The sequence below is a fragment of the Scyliorhinus torazame genome, chromosome 4, assembly GCF_047496885.1.
Source record: "Scyliorhinus torazame isolate Kashiwa2021f chromosome 4, sScyTor2.1, whole genome shotgun sequence".
Classification (NCBI taxonomy): Eukaryota; Metazoa; Chordata; class Chondrichthyes; order Carcharhiniformes; family Scyliorhinidae; genus Scyliorhinus; species Scyliorhinus torazame.
In genome coordinates this window covers 251,171,549-251,191,365 of record NC_092710.1, presented here as the reverse complement: position 1 = coordinate 251,191,365, position 19,817 = coordinate 251,171,549, and the positions used below count along the sequence as shown (strand labels likewise).

Below are 19,817 nucleotides of genomic sequence, written 5' to 3'. Positions count from 1 at the left end.
GTGGCAAGGGACTGGGGTCAGCGACATAAACTAAATTTGGGCAGGTTTATTGAGTGAATGAAAGGGGACTTCTGTAGGTTAGACATCCTCCCGCTGTCACTGTCGGGGTGGGTACAGGCTGTGAAATTGTTTTTTAAAATTTTTTAAATTTAGAGTACCCAATTCATTTCTTCCAATTAAGGGGTAATTTAGTATGGCCAATCGACTTAGCCTGCACATCTTTTGGATTGTGGGGCGAAACCCACGCAAACACAGGGAGACTGTGCAAACTCCACACGGACACTGACCCAGAGCCGGGATCGAACCTAGGACCTCGGCGCCGTAAGGCAGCAGGGCTAAAAACTGCGCCACCGTGCTGCCCACAGACTGTGAAAATGGCAGTCCTCCTCAGATTGCTGCTCGTGTTTCAGTGCCTTCCAATATTCATCCCAAATTTGTTTAGCAAGATGAATGCGGCATCTCGGGTTTTATATGAGCCGGGAGAGCCCCGATGGTGAAGAAGGTCCTTGTTGAACGGGGGCCGGGTAGGCCCTTCCGAACTTTTGTAATTACTACTGGGTGGCTAATATATCGATGGTTAGGAAATGGGCAGTGGGGGAGGGGTCGATGTGGGAGCTAATGGAGGCGGCATCTTGCAAGGGCACGAATCTGAAGGCTGTGTTATCGGCACCTCTGCCATATGTCGCGGTACTCCACAAGCCCAGTGGTAGTGGCAACCCTGAGAATGTGGGGGCAATGGAGGCAGCATATAAGACTGGAGGGGGCATCAGAGTGGTCACCGATCTGTGACAATCACCGGTTCGCTCCGGGGGGAGCTGGACGGGGGTTTTAGGAGGTGGCTGCAGTCAGGGATTGAGAGATTTGGGGATCTCTTCATTGAGGTGAGTTTCCCGAGCTTGGAGGAGCTAGAGGAGGAGCTTGAGTTGCCGGGTGGGAACGGGTTCTGATACCTGCAGGTACCGGATTTTGTTCGGAGGCAGGTCCCGAGCTTCCCTCGCCTCCCACTAAGGGGACTACAGGATAAGGTGATGTCTAAAACAGGAGTTGGGGAGGGGAGGGTCTTGGAAATATATAAGGAACTGATGGAGTGGGAAGTGGTCCCAATCGGGGAGGTGAAGAGGAAGTGGGAGGAAGAGCTGGGAGGGGAGTTGGAAGTCGGGTTGTGGGAGAAGGCCCGAAAGAGAGTCAATGCATCCACATTTTGTGCCAGACTTAGCCTGGTCCAGTTTAAGGTAATCCACAGGGCTCACAAAACTGTGACCCGGATGAGCAGATTTTGAGAGGAGGTGGAGGACAGGTGTGGGCGCTGTGGGGAAGTTCTACGAACCATGTACATATGTTTTGTGCGTGTCCAAGGCAGAGGGGATTTTGGCAGGGATTTTCAGATGTCATGTCAGAGGTCCTGGAAGGAAGGGTGACTCCGGGTCCAGAGATGGCAATATATGGGGCAGAGTTTCTTAGGCTAGATTTCCCCTTTTGAGGTTCAATACAGGGGAACGCTCAGAGGTGGCAGCCGTTCATCGACTTCTTCAAGGGAAATTGAACGTCAGCAGGGGGGGCGGGGGGGGGGGGGGAAGTGGAGGCATGGCAGTGACGTACAAGGGCAGGGAATCTAATGTATGGGTAGTTCGGGTTTAGGGATGGGGAGAGTTGGGTGTGCTCATAGAAATCATAGAATTTACAGTGCAGAAGGAGGCCACTCGGCCCATCGAGTCTGCACCAGCTCTTGGAAAGAGCACCCTACCCAAGGTCAACACCGCCACCCTATCCCCATAACCCAGTAACCCCACCCAACACTAAGGGCAATTTTGGACACTAAGGGCAATTTCTCATGGCCAATCCACCTAACCCGCACATCTTTGGACTGTGGGAGGAAACCGGAGCACCCGGAGGAAACCCACGCACACACTGGGAGGATGTGCAGACTCCGCACAGACAGTGACCCAAGCCGGAATCGAACCTGGGACCCTGGAGCTGTGAAGCAATTGTGCTATCCACAAGGCTACCGTGCTATTGTGGGATTTTTGCTTGTGTTGGATCTCTTTGTTTAGAATGTTAAAAATGTTAAAACTATAAATGCCTCAGTAAAATATTTTCTAAATAAAAAGAGGTAATTTAGAGGAATGCAAAGGGTGACATTTTTCATTCTGGAGAGTGGCAAGCCAGAAAATTATTGTGATTCCCGTTGGGCAGGCAAATACGTGCAACCTTTCATTATCAGCTAATTATTTATGCATCAGCGAGCAGCTCATCCACCCTGTCCTTCATGGGATCGAAGTTCTGGGCACGATATTTAAAAGGCACACCCGAGCACACAATCAGGCATTGCAAGCCAGGGGCTCCACACTACTCCTCCAGAGTCCCATGCAGCCAAAGCTCATTGGTGAAGCTCGCGGATGTGAGCAACCACATCTCAGGACATAACAGGGCATCCTCCAGCATTGCTTCTCAATTATCTATAAGTAAGAGCACTCCCAGCAATATACCCAAGATCGTGCTAATCCTCACCATTGCTGTGGTCCATGTTCACCAACCTCTTCACCTTACAGAACGTTCTAATTATCCGCTGGCAGGGCACTTCGGAGGGGAAATGTAATCCCTGAAAGTTGGCGTTTTTATGAACATTCATGAAATGCAAATAACGCAAATGCAGTTCCTGACATAAAGCAGTGGAAAACACGACCTGCGGTGAACCCGCAAGTCGGAAGGATAGAATTTTAAAAACAACAATTCCCACCAGCAGGAAATTGACTTTTTCCATCACAACATAGACTACCATTATTCCCACTGCCAGTGAAAGCAGCAAATTCTGCCCACATTTCTGAAAGGATTTAGGGATGAATATGGTTACAGATATGGAGAGGCAAATGAAGATTTGGTGCAAAGCCATGAAGGGATTGCAATACAATGATAATTTTAAATTGGAAATGTTGAGGGATCAGAAACTAAGCATAGGTGAGCAACCATAGAAATAATGGGCAAGTGGAACTTGGTCCAGAATAGGTGACCAGGAGCAGAATTTTTCATGAGCATGAGATTATAGGATAGACGTTTGGCCAGGAGAATATTCGAAGAGTCAGGTATGCAGGTGACTCAGGAAAAATTAGATCACATTTTCCTTGACCGCCTCGGCTAGGCTGACATTAAATGCAATATTGAGTCAATGTCAAATATCGGAGCAACCTTTCCTTGACCAAATTTCTGCTGGCCTATTCCAGTGAATATTATAAACCCTACAGCACTGTGGGGCAATGGTTAACACTGCAACCTCACAGCGTCGAGGACCTGAGCTCGATCCCGGCCCCAGGTCACTTCAGCTAGCAAGTTTTACAGACTGCCAGCTGTGGCAAATTGTCAGCTATTGATCACAATTCAGCCACCCTTGCTGACTGTTCACATACAAGGATATTAGGTTGGGGTAGGACTCACACGTTTACCCTGGTGAAGCATGACAAAGATAAGGGATTATACACATAATAAAATAAATAATCTTTATCGTCACACCTAGAACACTCCACCATTAGTTCCAAGGTTCATTCCTAATCTGTACTCATTGAATTAATCATCTATTTATTCAACCAACCCAATGGAAATCAGTAAGGCACAATTAAATAAATAAAAATGACACGCTATCTGCAAGAAAACAAGTGACAACACGTAAAAGGGAGAGATAATAATACTAGTATTTCCAGCAGCGCTCGCAGCATGAAAAATGAAATTAATCCGATCCTTTAGAACATATCATGATTAACTGGAAAAGTACTTTTACTAGAGTGTGCCAACTCAACTTTTAGCACAAATCTGGTTTATAATTCTGTTTCAGGCTCTATATCAGATCACAAGATTAATATCAGATCCTTCAAAGCACAAATTGAGAAATAAAATGCTGTCCAAAAATGTCACTCTTAATTGCACAATATTGTACATCACTGTAGACTGTAATTTTCATAATTCTTGATGTACAGTAGCTTATTCAGTATGACTGATATCTTTTTACATACTCGAGGAATTTCAATGATATAATAAAAATTGAGCAAAACTCAATTGATTTATACAAATTCCCAAATCCCACCATTACACTCAATAGTAAAATTTCCATGCCTGGATGATTTGTAGTTGCTAAAAAGAAAAGATTCATTCATGCAAGCACTGAAATATGAGGTATGAAAATACAACGATATTATAGCGAGGGTATGGAATCTCAACATAGAATCACAAAATTTACAGTGCAGGAGGCCATTTGGCCCATCGAGTCTACACCAGCCCCGAAAAGAGCACCCTACCTAAACCCACAACTCCACCCTATCCCCGTAACCCAGCAATCCCACCTAACTTTTGGACACTACGAGGCAATTTAGCGTCACCAATCCACCTAACCTACGCATCTATGGACTGTGGGAGGAAACCGGAGCATCGAGAGGAAACCCACGCAGATACGGGGAGAACGTGCAGACTCCGCACAGTGACTCGAGTCAGGAATCGAACCTGGGACCCTGATGTGAAGCAACAGTGCTAACCACTGTGCTATCGTGCCCCTCCATTGAACATAGTTCAATCAGAGCAGGTGTATGGGGGGCGATTCTCCAAAATGGAGACTAAGTGTTCGCGCCGTCGTGAACGCCGTACAGCCTCACTTCCCAGCGCCAAATGGGCGCCGCGCCAACCCGCGCATGCGCAGTTGGGCCACGCCAACCTGCGCATGCACAGTTGGGCCGCGCTAACCTGCGCATGCACGGGGGACTTATTCAGCGTGCGCCGATTCAGCCGCACCTCGGAGAATCGCGCACCAGCGCACGGTTGCGGCAATTCTCCGGCCCGGGGCTCGGAGAATCGGAGTCCAATAGCATCAACCAGTACCAACCATCACTATGATAAAAATAACAATCACCCCATTATTAGGTAAGGGTATAGCTTTTGACATTTATAAATGTCACTTTAGGAAAGACAATAAAACTGTGGAGGGCACAGATCATGTATCTCAGACAATATCAGGGATGAAAGACATATATTAAAACTTAAAATGCTTGAAACGCTCTAGTCTCCAGGTCTCGCAGAATCTGTGCGGAAATACAAAGTGCAGAGAGAAGCAGAGGCCATGTTTCAGGTCAGTGACACCTTGCCAGAGCCAAGTATGTTTCTCCATTCAAACCCTGCTAGTCCTGTTGTGTATTTTCAGCATTTTGTTTTTGTTTCAGATTTCTGGCATCCGCAGCACTTTGAACTTGAATGAGAAACTTATACTTGAGAAGTAGATGAGATGTTGGAGGAGGAAAGGGCCAAGAAGAGATTTAATTGCTTTATGTATCTGTCCAAGAATTCACTTACACTCCTTCTGTGCATCATCTAACATTACCAACATCGGTAGTTAATTCCGATGTCGTAACATCGGGCAACCTAACATAATCAAGCCGAATGTATGTTTTTCAGCATCAAAAGCTTTTCTGCATTGATCTTTGAAAGGAAGGGAATCAGTATCCTCCAACTCCAGAGACCAGACGGTAAAGTTTCTTTCAAGTATACTGAAAGTTCACTGGTTTCATTCAAGTATATGCTGGCAAGCCATATCCTTACAAAATGGAGCACAAGCTTCTTGATTAACTACAAAACATAATTCTTATACTGATAGTTAATTTGCATTTACCAGTCACTAAATTACGCATTCTTAATCTCTGATCTCTACGCCTAATGTCTGATCCTTACCCAACTGTGTTTGTTTACATACACAACTAAATTACTTCATTGCATTCTAAGCAGTTACATGTGATTACAATATCACAACCAGGCATGCATAATACTTTGATTCTTTGTGACTATAATAATGCAGAACTACTTGCGGTTAGTCCAGTCTCCCCCTTTGTTCACCAGGCAACGTGCCTCAATGACTACCGTCCAATGGCCTTGGCATCTATCATTATCAAGTGCTTCGAGAGGTTGGTCATGATGGCACCAATTCCATACTTCCAGAATGCTTTAGCACAGGGCTAAATCGCTGGCTTTGAAAGCAGACAAAGGCAGGCCAGCAGCATGGTTCAATTCCCGTACCAGCCTCCCCGAACAGGCGCCGGAATGTGGCGACTAGGGGCTTTTCACAGTAACTTCATTGAAGCCTACTTGTGACAATAAGCGATTTTCATTTCATCCACTGCAATTTGCATGCTGCCACAACCGGTCCACAACAGATGCCATCCCTCTGGCCCCACACTCATCCATGGAGCATCTAGACAACAACGACTCCTATATCAGACTACAGCTCTGCTTTCAGCGCCATTATCCAAGCCAAACTCATATCAAAACACCAAAACGTAAGACATGACTTCTCCCTCTGCAACTGGATCCTCAGCTTCCTGACCATTAGACCACAATCAACAAGGATAAATAACAACTCCTGCACAATAGTTCTCAATTTAAGAAGGTGACCAAATAGGTGGATGAGGGTAAAGCAGTTGATGTGGTGTATATGGATTTCAGTAAAGCGTTTGATAAGGTTCCCCACGGTAGGCTACTGCAGAAAATACGGAAGCATGGGAATCAGGGAGATTTAGCAGTTTGGATCAGAAATTGGCTAGCTGGAAGAAGACAAAGGGTGGTGGTTGATGGGAAATGTTCAGACTGGAGTCCAGTTACTCGTGGTGTACCACAAGGATCTATTTTGGGGCCACTGCTGTTTGTCATTTTTATAAATGACCTGGAGGAGGGCGTAGAAGGATGGGTGAGTAAATTTGCAGATGACACTAGTCGGTGGAGTTGTGGACAGTGTGGAAGGATGTTACAAGTTACAGAGGGACATAGATAAGCTGCAGCGCTGGGCTGAGAGGTGGCAAATGGAGTTTAATGCAGAAAAGTGTGAGGTGATTCATTTTGGAAGGAATACCAGGAAGACAGAGTACTGGGCTAATGCTAAGATTCTTGGCAGTGTGGATGAGCAGAGAGATCTTGGTGTCCATGTACATAGAGGGTTGTTAAGAAGGCGTACGGTGTGTTAGCTTTTATTGGTAGAGGGATTGAGTTTCGGAGCCATGAGGTCACGTTGCAGCTGTACAAAACTCTGCTGCAGCCGCACTTGGAGTATTGCGTGCAATTCTGGTCGCCGCATTATAGGATGTGGAAACATTGTAAAGGGTGCAGAGGAGATTTACCAGAATGTTGCCTGGTATGGAGGGAAGATCTTATGAGGAAAGGCTGAGGGACTTGAGGCTGTTTTTGTTAGAGAGAAGAAGGTTAAGAGGTGACTTAATTGAGGCATACAAGATGATCAGAGGATTGGATAGGGTGGACAGTGAGAGCCTTTTTCTTCAGATGGTGATGTCTAGCACGAGGGGACATAGCTTTAAATTGAGGAGAGATAGATAGAAGACAGATGTCAGAGGGAGGTTCTTTACTCAGAGAGTAGTAAGGGTGTGGAATGCCCTGCCTGCAACAGTAGTGGACTCGCCAACACTAAGGATATTCAAATGGTCATTGGATAGACATATGGACGATATGGACAGGGCATCCTGTCTACATTCGGTTGCGTCCGACAATTTGGTCAGGTCGGCATCCCCGAATTGTCTTCTCGGTGGCAAGGCTGAGGAGCTGTGTGGGGTCTGCTCTGCTGGATCGATTTAAGTGCTGCCCCCATTGTTGGCGGGGAGCTGGTAGGCACGATCCCGGAGAATCAGCTGATGGGGGACTTCCGCTGACAGGGTTGTGCTGAGTCATCGTACATCGTGTGGCTCTCCTCCTAAGAACTCAAAAATGGGCTCATTTACCCAAAATAGCTCGCAAAAACAGGGGGAAAAAGTATCCCCCCACTCTAGCTAATACCACAAAAGAGGATGCCGAGTAACAGCAACTCCAAAGGGCGTAAGAAGACAGGAGACAAGAAAAACCAGGAGAAACAGGTGGCAGAGTCAGCAGATGCATGAGGCAACGAAACGCCAGCCACACCAGAACCAGAAGGACCGGCGGATGGACAACCAGAGAGCTGATGGAGGATGTAGAGAGCACAGGGAAGAGACGGCGATATCCAGGCTGCAGTCAAGGTTGAAGACGTGGAGGCTTTGGCAACCATGCAGGAGGCCCTGGGCAAGGCAGAGAGGAGACTGGAGGCCCAAGGGAACACCATCAAGAACTACAAACAGCCACAATTGACCAAAGCGACCAGATTGCCATCCTGAAGATGGAAATCGTGAGGTTGGTCGCGATGCAGGGGAGTCTGAAGGAGAAGATAGAGGACCACGAGAACTGATCACGACGCCAAAACTTAAGAATAGTGGGCCTGCCAAAAGGGAGCAAAGTCAGAGACCCCACAGACTACGCGGCCTAGTTGCTGGGAAACCTGGTGGGAAGGGACAGCTTCCCCAACTGATAAAAATGGTCAACGGTCTCTCCATCCATGACCCAAGCGGTCGAGCCACTAGCAATCGCGCTCAGTGCAGCAAAGAATTGGAAGGGGACGCGGAGAGGAGGCAGAGAGCACAGAGACTCGCTCTATGCAAATGACTTGCTCCTCTACGTTGCAGACCCACAAGTCAGCATGAAGGGAATCATGATGCTCTTAAGAGAGTTTGGAACCTTCTCGGGCTACAAACTCAACCTGAGCAAAAGTGAGATCTTCCCGGTTAACCTGCAAAGGGGAGGGGCAGAGCTGGAGGGACTGTCATTTAAACAGGCCTGAAACAAATTCCGTTACCTGAGGATCCAAATCGCCCATGACTGGACACAGATCCACAAGTGGAACCTGACCAGCCTGGTGGAGGAAGTTAAAAAGGAACCGCAGAGTGGGACACACTCTCACTCTCCCTGGCAGGGAGGGTGCAGTTAATCGAGATGAACATATTGCCCAGATTCCTCTTCCAATTCAGATCCATATCGATGAATATCCCCAAGGCCGTCTTCACCGAACAATTGGTGCGCGTGTGTGTCTGTTGGAATGTGTGTGTCTGTTGGCATATGTGTGTGTATATGCGCGTGTGTGTGTGTGTGTGTGTGTGTGTGTGTGTGTGTGTGTGTGTGTGTGTATATGCACGTCTTAGGATCCCCCCAAAGTCCTGGAGAGAACCAGCATGGAGGTCCTAGCGCTCCCAAACCTTAAGTATTACCACTGGGCAGCAACAGAGCAAAGGGTAAAGGTATGGATAAAGGAGCCAGAGGCCGAGTGAGTAAGAATGGAGGAAAGTTCCTGCATGGGGACATCCCTCCAGGTTCTGGGCACACCAACCAGGCAATCAACAAGCCCAGTGGTGATAGCCACACTCCGGTCGTGGAACCAACCATGTTAGCACTTTGGTCTAACAGATGTCCATTATGGCCCCCCACCCCCCATCTGCAACAACCACAGCATCGTGCCAGCCAAAATGGACACTACTCTCAAAAGGTGGAGACAACAGGGGAGACGTTCACAGTTAGGGACTTCTACATAGACAACATAGAACATAACAGCGCAGTACAGGCCCTTCAGCCCTCGATGTTGCGCCGACCTTTGAAACCACTCGAAAGCTCATCTACACTATTCCCTTATCATCCATATGTTTATCCAATGACCATTTAAATGCCCTTAATGTTGGCGAGTCCACTACTGTTACAGGCAGGGCATTTCACGCCCTTACTACTCTCCGAGTAAAGAACCTACTTCTGACATCTGTCCTATATCGATCACCCCTCAATTTAAAGCTATGTCCTCTCATGCTCGACATCACCATCCGAGGAAAAAGGCTCTCACTGTCCTCTGATCATCTTGTATGCCTCAATTAAGTCACCTCTTAACCTTCTTCTTTCTAAAGAAAATAACCTCAAGTCCCTCAGCTTTTCCTCATAAGATCTTCCCTCCGTACCAGGCAACATCGTGGTAAATCTCCTCTGCACCCTTTCCAATGCTTCCACATCCTTCCTGTAAGAATTGCGACCAGAATTGCACGCAATACTCCAAATGCAGCCGCATCAGAATTTTGTACAGCTGCAACATGACCTCATGGCTCCGAAACTCAATCCCTCTACCAATAAAAGCTAACACACTGTATACCTTCTTAACAACCCTCTCAACCTGGGTGGCAACTTTCAGGGATCTATGCACATGGACACCAAGATCTCTCTGCTCATCCATACTACCAAGAATCTTACCATTTGCCCAGTACTCGGTCTTCCTGTTATTCCTTCCAAAATGAATTCACTCACATTTTTCTGCATTAAACTCCATTTGCCACCTCTCAGCCCAGCTCTGCAGCTTATCTATGTCCCTCATTAACGTGTTACATCCTCCCGCACTGTCCACAACTCCACCGACATTAGTGTCATCGGTAAATTTACTCACCCATCCTTCTACGCCATCCTCCAGGTCATTTATAAAAATGACAAACAGCAGTGGCCCCAAAACACATCCTTGTGGTACACCACTAGTAACTGAACTCGAAGTTGAATATTTCCCATCAACCACCACACTTTGCCTTCTTCCAACTAGCCAATTTCTGATCTAAACTGCTAAATCACCCTGAATCCCATGCCTCTGTATTTTCTGCAAAGGCCTACCGTGGGGAACCTTATCAAACACTTTACTGAAATCCATATACACCACATCAACTGCTTTACCCTTGTCCATCTGTTTGGTCACCTTCTCAAAGAACTCAATAAGGTTTGTGAGGCACGCCCTACCCTTCACAAAACCGTGTTGACTATCTCTAATCAAATTATTCCTTTCCAGATGATTGTACATCCTATCTCTTATCAACCTTTCCAAGACTTTGCCCACTACAGAAGTAAGGCTCACTTGTCTATAGTTACCGGGGTTGTCTCTACTCCCCTTCTTGAACAAGGGGACAACATTTGCTATCCTCCAGTCTTCTGGCACTATTCCTGTAGACAATGCTGACATAAAGATCAAAGCCAAAGGCGCAGCAATCTCCTCCCTAGCTTCCCATAGAATCCTAGGATAAATCCCATCCGGCCCAGGAGACTTATCTACTTTCACACTTTCCAGAATTGCTAACACCTCCTCCTTAAGAACCTCAGGCCCTTCTAGTCTAGTAGCCTGTATCTCAGTATTCTCCGCGACAACATTGTCTTTTTCCCTGTGTGAATACTGACGAAAAATATTCATTTAGCACCTTTCCTATCTCCTCGGACTCCACGCACAACTTCCCACTGCTGTCCTTGACTGGCCCCACTCTTACCCTAGTCATTCTTTTATTCCTGATGTAATAACCGGCACAGGACTCATCCACCTGGGGATGATTGTTCCCCGTGTTCAATTGGACTGAGTTAACCCAGTACTAGCATAAAAGGCAGGCAGCTGTAGAGCCAGCTAAAAAGTAATGAGGACCCAGTGAAAGGGAACCAGGCTCTGTGCATGTGTGATGCTGTTGCTGAAATAAAGGACGTTTAAGAAGCTTGTTGGACTCCCCTGGCATTATCACACCTGACATAGCTATAGAAAGCTTTAGGGGTATCCCCCTTCAGCACACATTGGACAAAAAAGGACCCATCTAACGTGCTCGAACTATAGAGTTTCCAGTCAATATTTGGAAAGTTAAAGTCCCCCATAACAACTACCCTGTTGCTTTCGCTCCTGTCCAGAATCACCTTTGCAATCCTTTCCTCTACATCTCTGGAACTTTTAGGAGGCCTCTAGAAAACCCCTAACAGGGTGACCTCTCCTTTCCTGTTTCTGACCTCAGCCCATACCACCTCAGTAGACGAGTCCTCATCGAACGTCCTTTCTACCACCTTAATACTGTCCTTGAATAACAATGCCACCCCTCCCCCTCTTTTACCACCTTCTCTGAGCTTCCTGAAATATCTAAACCCTGGCACATGTAACAACCATTCCTGTCCCTGCTCTATCCATGTCTCCAAAATGGCCTCAACATCAAAGTCCCAGGTACTAACTCATGCCGCAAGTTCACCCACCTTATTTCGGATGCTCCTGGCATTAAAGTAGATACACTTTAAACCACTTTCCTGCCTGCCGGTACACTCCTGCAACTTTGAAACCTTACTCCTGACCTCACTACTCTCAACATATTGGAGCTACAATTCAGGTTCCCAGACCCCTGCTGAACTAGTTAAAACCCTCCCGAAGAGCATTAGCAAATCTCCCCCCCAGCATATTAGTACCCCTCAGGTCCAGGTGTAGACCATCCCGTTTGTAGAGGTCCCGCCTACCCCAGAATGAGGCTGACAATGCTAGAGGAACTAACAAAGAACTTCCAACTGACCAGCGGAAACAAATTAAATATATGCACTTGCGTAGGGAACAAAGAAATACCCAAGGCCAGCGCAACAATAGCTATTGGAGGAACTACAGGACACAGACATCCTAGGGAGGGGAAACTGTGGGGACCTGTATAGGACGGCTACTGGGAAGGGCACGCTCTACAATGGGCGAGACAAAGGAAAAATGAGAGGACCATGAAATAGGATGGAGACTCTGGAGTGAAGCACTACACAGGGTCAACTCCACCTCCTCTTTCACGAGGCTGAAAGTGGTGCATAGAGGACCCTTAACCAGAACCCGAATGAGTAGGTTCTTCCCGGAGGTGGAAGACAAATGTGAACGTTGCCAAGGAGGCCTGGGCAACCACGCTCACATGCTCTGGTCATGTCTCAGACTTGTCAGGTTCTGGACAGCCTTCTTCACGGCGATGTCCAAGGTGGTGGGGATGAGGGTGGAGCCGTGCCAGAGTGTGGCAGTCTTCGGTGTACCAGAGCAACTAGAACCCTTTAAATAGGGTGGCTAATGCTCTTGCCTTTGCCTCACTAATCGCCCACCAGAGAATCCTGCTCGGCTGGCAATCAGCAACACCGCCCAAAGATGAGTTCTGGCTGTCCGACCTATCAGAATTTCTCTAAATGGAGAAAATTAAACTTAGCATCTGAGGATTGGAAGAGGGCTTCCACAAAATGTAGGAGCCATTCACCAATCTGTTCCAAGACCCGTTTGTAGCCATCAGCCAATAAGCCAGAGGGAGGAGTGACCCACAGAAGAACCACAAGTACAAACAAAAAGGTGGGGGGGTGCGGGAGGAGAGGGTGGAGGACAAAGAGACTCAGAACTCAACCATACGCAACATGTAACAATATATGTAGCACTATGCCACCCCAACTGGTACAGGCTGAAAAACCTGACGGACAAAGAAGGCAAGCTAGACATCAAGTTGAGGGGGATCAGGAGGAATGGGGTGAGATGGGAGCAGGAGATTTAGTTAAAACTGGGCACCTGCTGAAAAACAAGAAATTGTAACTGATGTATATAATGAACAATAACCAATGCATATAGTTTGCCTATATTCACCTTCATCTTTGCTTTGCATAAAAAGAAAAACGCTAATAAACTCTCCATTAATCCCTCCCCCCACCAAAACAAAAAATCAGTTGGCGGGACCATCATTTGCTATGTGAATCCCATGGGGCTTCGTGACGTGGACCAGTGACGGCCTGACCGGATCGAGCGCCAGCAAGCTCGCAGCAGTTTCCGCTCTCCACCACACTTAGAAACGTTTCCATTAAATCGCACCCAGCATCCACAAATGTCTTGAGAAGGTTAAAGAAAATGCCTTGTTAAAAAGTACTTCTCCCTCCTTTTGTGGGTCTTGCAGGATTATAAAAGATTTTCTCTCTTCATCCAATATCAAGAAACACAACTCCTGTTTCTGAACTTTTATAGAACCAAGATAAGCCCACAAATCTACCTGATATATACATTAAGCCGCTCACACACACTCTGCTTTTACCTGAAAACAATTACCTTCATCCAAAATACAATCTTCTCAGGTTAATAGAAGATGGTGTGAGTGAGTAGGGAGAATTCAGCTATAGAGAAGCCTTAGGCAATGACAGTGCAGAATGCTGTATGTGTAGTTGAAGGTTGACAAAATACTGAACAGATCAGACCCAAATTATACAACAATTTTTTTTGTCCTCTATTTTGCATATGTTTTGGCAGTAAGAAAAGCAACTTTGTAAAGTGCTTCAAAAATTAATGACTGAAACTTGACCATAACCACGCACACATGCACTTCAGAGACAAATAATTCAAACAAGGCAAAATGTGCTCAAACCACAATAGCGATGTCACATAAATATTGGTTAGGACATATGAAAGAACTCACAATTTTCTTTGACTCGTGTCATGGAATGTTTTATGTACACGTGTGGCCTTGGTTTAGTATGTCAGTTAAAAGGATACAAACAGTATTGCAATAGAATACCATATACATTTGTACTAAAGTCCTGAAATGTGGCTTTCATCTACAACCTTATGATTCATGGATAACTTTCAATCGATCAAAATCAACAACTTACACATAGAGTGCACTTTGTGTGCATAACACAGGTTACAGTAAGCAAAAAGGAATAAGGTAGACCTCGGGTATGGTGAAAAGAGACGTTTGAGTGGAAAGGTAAAGCCATTATTGAAAAAGAGGGTTGTGAAGCATCTATTTTTAGTAACCAGGGATACAAGTAGCAAGGCAAAGGAGAAAAATTTAGAAGAATCTAATTCGCAAATATTTCACTCTTCCAAAGGTCACAGGACTTCAATATTAGCAACATTACGTGCACTATTCGGGCCAATAAGTACAATAAGTCAGGGGTTGGTTTAGCACAGTGGGCTAAACAGCTGACTTGCAATGCAGAACCAGGCCAGCAGCGCGGGTTCAATTCCCGTGCCGGCCTCCCCGAACACACGCCGGAATGTGGCGACAAGGGCCTTTTCACAGTAACTTCATTGAAGCCTACTTGTGACAATAAGCAATTATTATTATAAGCCTCTTATTAAATAATTAAATAGATCTGTAGAGAAAAAGAATCCTCCCAATTGCCGAACCCATACAAATCTATTTTGCATTTGATTGTTTTTGTTCAGTTTTCACAGTTGCTTCAGAGGTAAAACCAGATATATTTATTATACAATATTAAATTATGGCTATTATGAAAGACAAGGAGAGAGGGGAACCTGAACTGCTCAGAAGTAGTTTTAATATTTTGAGGAGGCTGTGACATATTTGCTAGACCCTCTGTTTGCGAGGTTAAATTTAAAAGTGACTCCCTGCCAGCTCTCTTCAGGAATAAATCAGCAGTTTATTCATACATTCATACCCAGGAAATGGTTGCAACTTCATGAACACACACACACACAAGCACGCAGGAAGATAAGGAAGAGGAACTTTTACAACAATTAATAACTTAAAATGAAAAAAACCCCACAGATATGGATATCAGTTCACGAGCTTGTCAAAGACAAAAAGTCAGAGTCCAGTGAGATACTTCGCGTAAGAGTTCAGGGGTGTTCAGCTAGCCAAAATAATGGTTGCAGAATTCTTTAAGGTTCTTTTCATAAATTTAGAGTACCGATTCTTTTTTTTCCCCCAAGGGGCAATTTAGAGTGGCCAATCAATCCACCTATGCTGCACATCTTTTTGGTTGTGGGGGTGAGACCCATGCAGACACGGAGAGAATGTGGGAATTCTTTTAAGGTTAATGGTGACACAGCAAGATGAGATTGGTAGACTGAGGCTTGGTCTGTTCAGCAGAAAATGGCAGTAATCTTCTAGATAAACTGGCTTCAAAGAGGCTTCGATTTGTTGCAGACTGGACTGCCTGGAGACCTGCTGTGGTGTTTTCAGGCTGGAGGTCAAACAGCAGACCAAGTTGAGAGTTCAGAAGTGCAGCACTAAAGCTTTCCAAAGGTCAGAAGCTTGGGTCTTCTGATGTTGCTCATTAATGAGTCAGTTGCAGGCTATCAAACAGGTTGGATGTCTCTGGTCAAAATCCATTGTCCACCCGAGGAGGTAGATCGTGGCTATTCACACCGCTGCAGGTTATAATGAGTTTTGATTGTTCTCCCTTTATAAGAACATAAGAACTAGGAACAGGAGTAGGCCATCTGGCCCCTCGAGCCTGCTCCGCCATTCAATGAGATCATGGCTGATCTTTCTGGACTCAGCTCCACTCTCTGACCCGTACATCATCTCCCCGAATCCCTTTATTCTTTAGAAAGGCATCTATCTTTTTCTTAAAAACGTTTACAGAAGGAGCCTCAACTGCTTCACTGGGCAAGGAATTCCAGAGATTCACAACCCTTTGGGTGAAGAAGTTCCTCCTACACTCCGTCTTAAATCTACCTCCCCTTATTTTGAGGCTATGCCCCCTTGTTCTGCTTTCCCCGACCAGTGGAAACAACCTGCCCGCATCTATCCTATCTATTCCCTTCATAATTTTATACGTCTCAATAAGATCCCCCCGCATTCATCTAAACTCCAATGAGTACAGTCCCAGTCTACTCAACCTCTCGTCATAATCAAATCCCCTCAACTCAGGGATCAACCTCGTGAATCTCCTCTGCACTCCCTCCAGTGCCAATATGTCCTTTCTCAGGTAAGGAGACCAAAACTGAACACAATACTCCAGATGCGGCCTCACCAACACCCTATACAATTGCAGCATAACCTCACTAGTCTTGAACTCCATCCCTCTAGCAATGAAAGGCATTTATTACAGGATCAGGTTGGGGAAACAGCTCATCTGCCGTGAGTGGTATAGTTGATTCTGATATGCCCTCACAATGCGAAGTATGAGATTCCACAAGGATGAGGGTTGGGCTTTTGTCCTGTAACTGCTGTTAAAAGATTTCCAGAAAATGTAGCCAATAATGTGACCTGGAGCAGCCTGAGGTGCAATGTCCACTTTTTTTTTTTTTTAAAAAGGTTTACATAGAACCATACAAAGAAAATAGAAGCAGGAGGAGGCCATTCAGCCCTTTGACCTGCTCCACCATTCATTATGATCATGGCTGATCATAGATCCCACCTTCCCCCCCCCAATAACCCTTTAGCCCCAAGAGCTATCTCAAATTCCTTCTTGAAATTTGATTTAAACAGCTTATGATGTGTTATAACCTGCCTACTTACGATTGGCTGGGGACTAATGACTATCCCACAATCCTATGGGAGTATGAACTTCCCCAATGAGGGGGGCGGAGAAACTCCTAGTATAAATAAGCTGGCCAGTTCAGGAACCAGCAGGAAGGAGAAGGTAGCAAGGGAAGTTACTGCTACTGTTATGTATAGATTGTTATAGGAAATAAACGTTATTATTTTGTATCCTTAAAACTCGTGCTGGATTCTTCGTGGCCCTTACAAAACTGGCGACGAAGGTAAAAGTGAATAGCTGTCTACACTGCTGAAGCCACCTCCCTGGATTTTTGTTGGATACAGGTTGGAAGTTGTTTTCTATTATACCATGCCTCTGTACGGACGTTTGGATGTTTTCGATGCTGCGCTGGAAAGCTGGAACCAGTACACACAACGGATGCGTTACTATTTCCGGGCAAACAATATCACTGAAAACGAGCGCCAGGTGGTCATATTGCTCACCGCCTGCGGGTCGCATACGTTTGGGGTGATTAGGAGCCTTACGTACCCAGCTGCGCCGGACGCCAAAACGTTTGACGAACTTGTGAATATAGTGGGGCAACACTTTAACCCAACCCCGTCCACGATAGTCCAGCGTTACCGGTTTAATGCCGCTGAGAGGACCCCTGGAGAATCCCTTGCCGATTTTTTTTTATCCAGGCTACGCGGGATTGCGGAATACTGTGACTATGGTGAGACCTTGTCAGAAATGTTACGCGACCGTTTGGTTTGCGGTATTAACAATGCAGCAACCCAGAGAAAGTTGTCAGCGGAGCCAACATTGACTTTTCAACAGGCAATACAAATAGTCTTGTCCCGAGAGAGCGCAGAGCGAGGAGTACAGGAGCTACAGGGAATGGAAGTGCATGCCTTGGGGCGCAACCCTTTCCGCCCAAAAACGTCCCCCCGCACTCCTGCGGTACCTTGGGCGAGGCAACGACCGGACTGACACCAGTGGCCATCGGACATTCCTCCCCGAAGGGAGCCTTCTCCAGAGCCAATGGATGAGGAGCCATGTCCGTGTCAGACTTGTAGGCGCCGACCCCGTCGCGGACGGCGGTCCTGGGGACGCCAGAGGCGCCGTTGTTCCGACCGAAACTGGGACCAGCCCAGGGGCCGTAACTGGGACCAGCCCAGAGGCCGTACCTTCCATGTGGATGAACCTGCGGCGACCACTCCCGAGGACGTGGAGACGGAAGACGACTGCCTGCAGCTGCATTGTGTGGCAGCTCCCCGTGTGGCCCCCATTAAGGTGACAGTACAGGTCAATGGCCACCCGCTGGAGATGGAGTTGGATACTGGCGCAGCGGTCTCCGTGATCGCCCAGAGGACATTCGACCGCATCAAGCAGGGTATACAGACCCTTACATTAGCTGACTCACAGGCCAGGTTGGCCACCTACACGGGGGAACCACTGGACATTGCAGGAACTACAATGACCCCTGTTGTCTGTGGACGCCAGGAGGGGCGTTTCCCACTTATCGTAGTGCGTGGCCATGGGCCCAGCCTGTTGGGTAGGGACTGGTTGCGCCATTTGCGGTTGCAATGGCAGCACATCCTCCAAACAGTTTCTGGAGGGTTGACTGAGGTGCTAGGACGATACCCAGAGGTATTCCAGCCTGGTTTGGGGAAAATAAAAGGGGCCGTAGCCCGTATCCAAGTTGAACCAGGGGCCACGCCGCGCTATTTCCGGGCGCGCCCAGTGCCTTGCGCTTTGCTCGAGAAGGTAGAAGGGGAGCTCACCCGTTTGGGTGTTATCTGGCCCGTCCGTTTTGCTGACTGGGCAGCACCAATTGTACCAGTAATGAAGCCAGATGCCACAGTTCGCTTGTGTGGTGACTATAAACTTACAGTGAATACAGTTTCCCAACTCGAATGATACCCAATGCCTCGCATAGAGGATCTCTACGCGAAACTTGCAGGTTGACTCTCATTCACAAAATTAGATATGAGTCACGCCTACCTGCAGTTGGAGCTGGACCCTGCCTCCCGACCATATGTAACAATTAACACACACCGGGGCCTGTATGAATATACACGGTTGCCCTTTGGAGTATCCTCTGCCTGCGCAATTTTTCAACGTGTTATGGAGGGCATTTTGAGAGGTTTACCACGTGTAGCTGTCTACCTAGATGATGTGTTGATTACAGGGACGTCGGAGCAAGAGCATTTGGAAAATCTGGAGGCTGTCCTTAGACGCCTTTCGGAGGCTGGAGTCCGTTTACGTCACACAGTGCGTATTTCAGGCAAAAGAAGTAGTCTACCTAGGTTATCGGGTGGACCGCGAGGGTCTGCACCCCGTCGCAGAGAAGGTGCGTGCAATTCAACATGCCCCCACCCCGACTGACACTTCGCATCTTCGTTCTTTTCTCGGTCTCAAACTATTATGGGAAGTTCCTCCCCAATCTTGCAACTACGCTGGCCCCCTTGCACCTGCTGCTAAAGAAAAATCACACCTGGGTTTGGGGTCAGCCGCAAGAAACCGCTTTCCGGCGGGTAAAGCAACAATTGTCGTCGTCTGGGTTACTAACCCACTATGATCCGGGAAAGCCTTTGCTCGTCACATGTGATGCATCCCCGTATGGTATTGGGGCTGTCCTGTCCCACAAGATGGAGAATGGGGCCGAGCGACCAATAGCTTTCGCCTCCCGCACATTGACTGCAGCGGAGAAAAAGTACGCGCAGATCGAGAAGGAGGGCCTGGCAGTGGTTTTCGCGGTGAAACGCTTCCACCAGTATATGTACGGCCGCCATTTCACTATCGTGACTGATCATAAGCCCCTGCTGGGACTCTTCAGAGAGGATAAGCCAATACCGCCCATTGCTTCTGCACGGATCCAGCGCTGGGCTTTGTTGCTTGCTGCATATGAGTATTCTCTGGAGCACAAACCAGGTACGCAGATAGCAAATGCCGACGCACTGAGCCGATTGCCT

At 47.0% G+C, this 19,817-nt stretch overlaps 1 protein-coding gene and 1 pseudogene across 4 annotated transcripts in view; one reads left to right on the top strand and one right to left on the bottom strand.

The window, feature by feature from the left end:
- LOC140410879 (NADP-dependent malic enzyme-like) overlaps positions 1 to 19,817 on the bottom strand; it is a 955,016-nt gene that overhangs the window by 527,624 nt on the left and 407,575 nt on the right. The gene's annotated exons all lie outside the window — the stretch shown is intronic.
- The window catches only part of LOC140411219 (uncharacterized), a 41,786-nt pseudogene continuing 24,806 nt past the window's right edge, over positions 2,838 to 19,817 (top strand).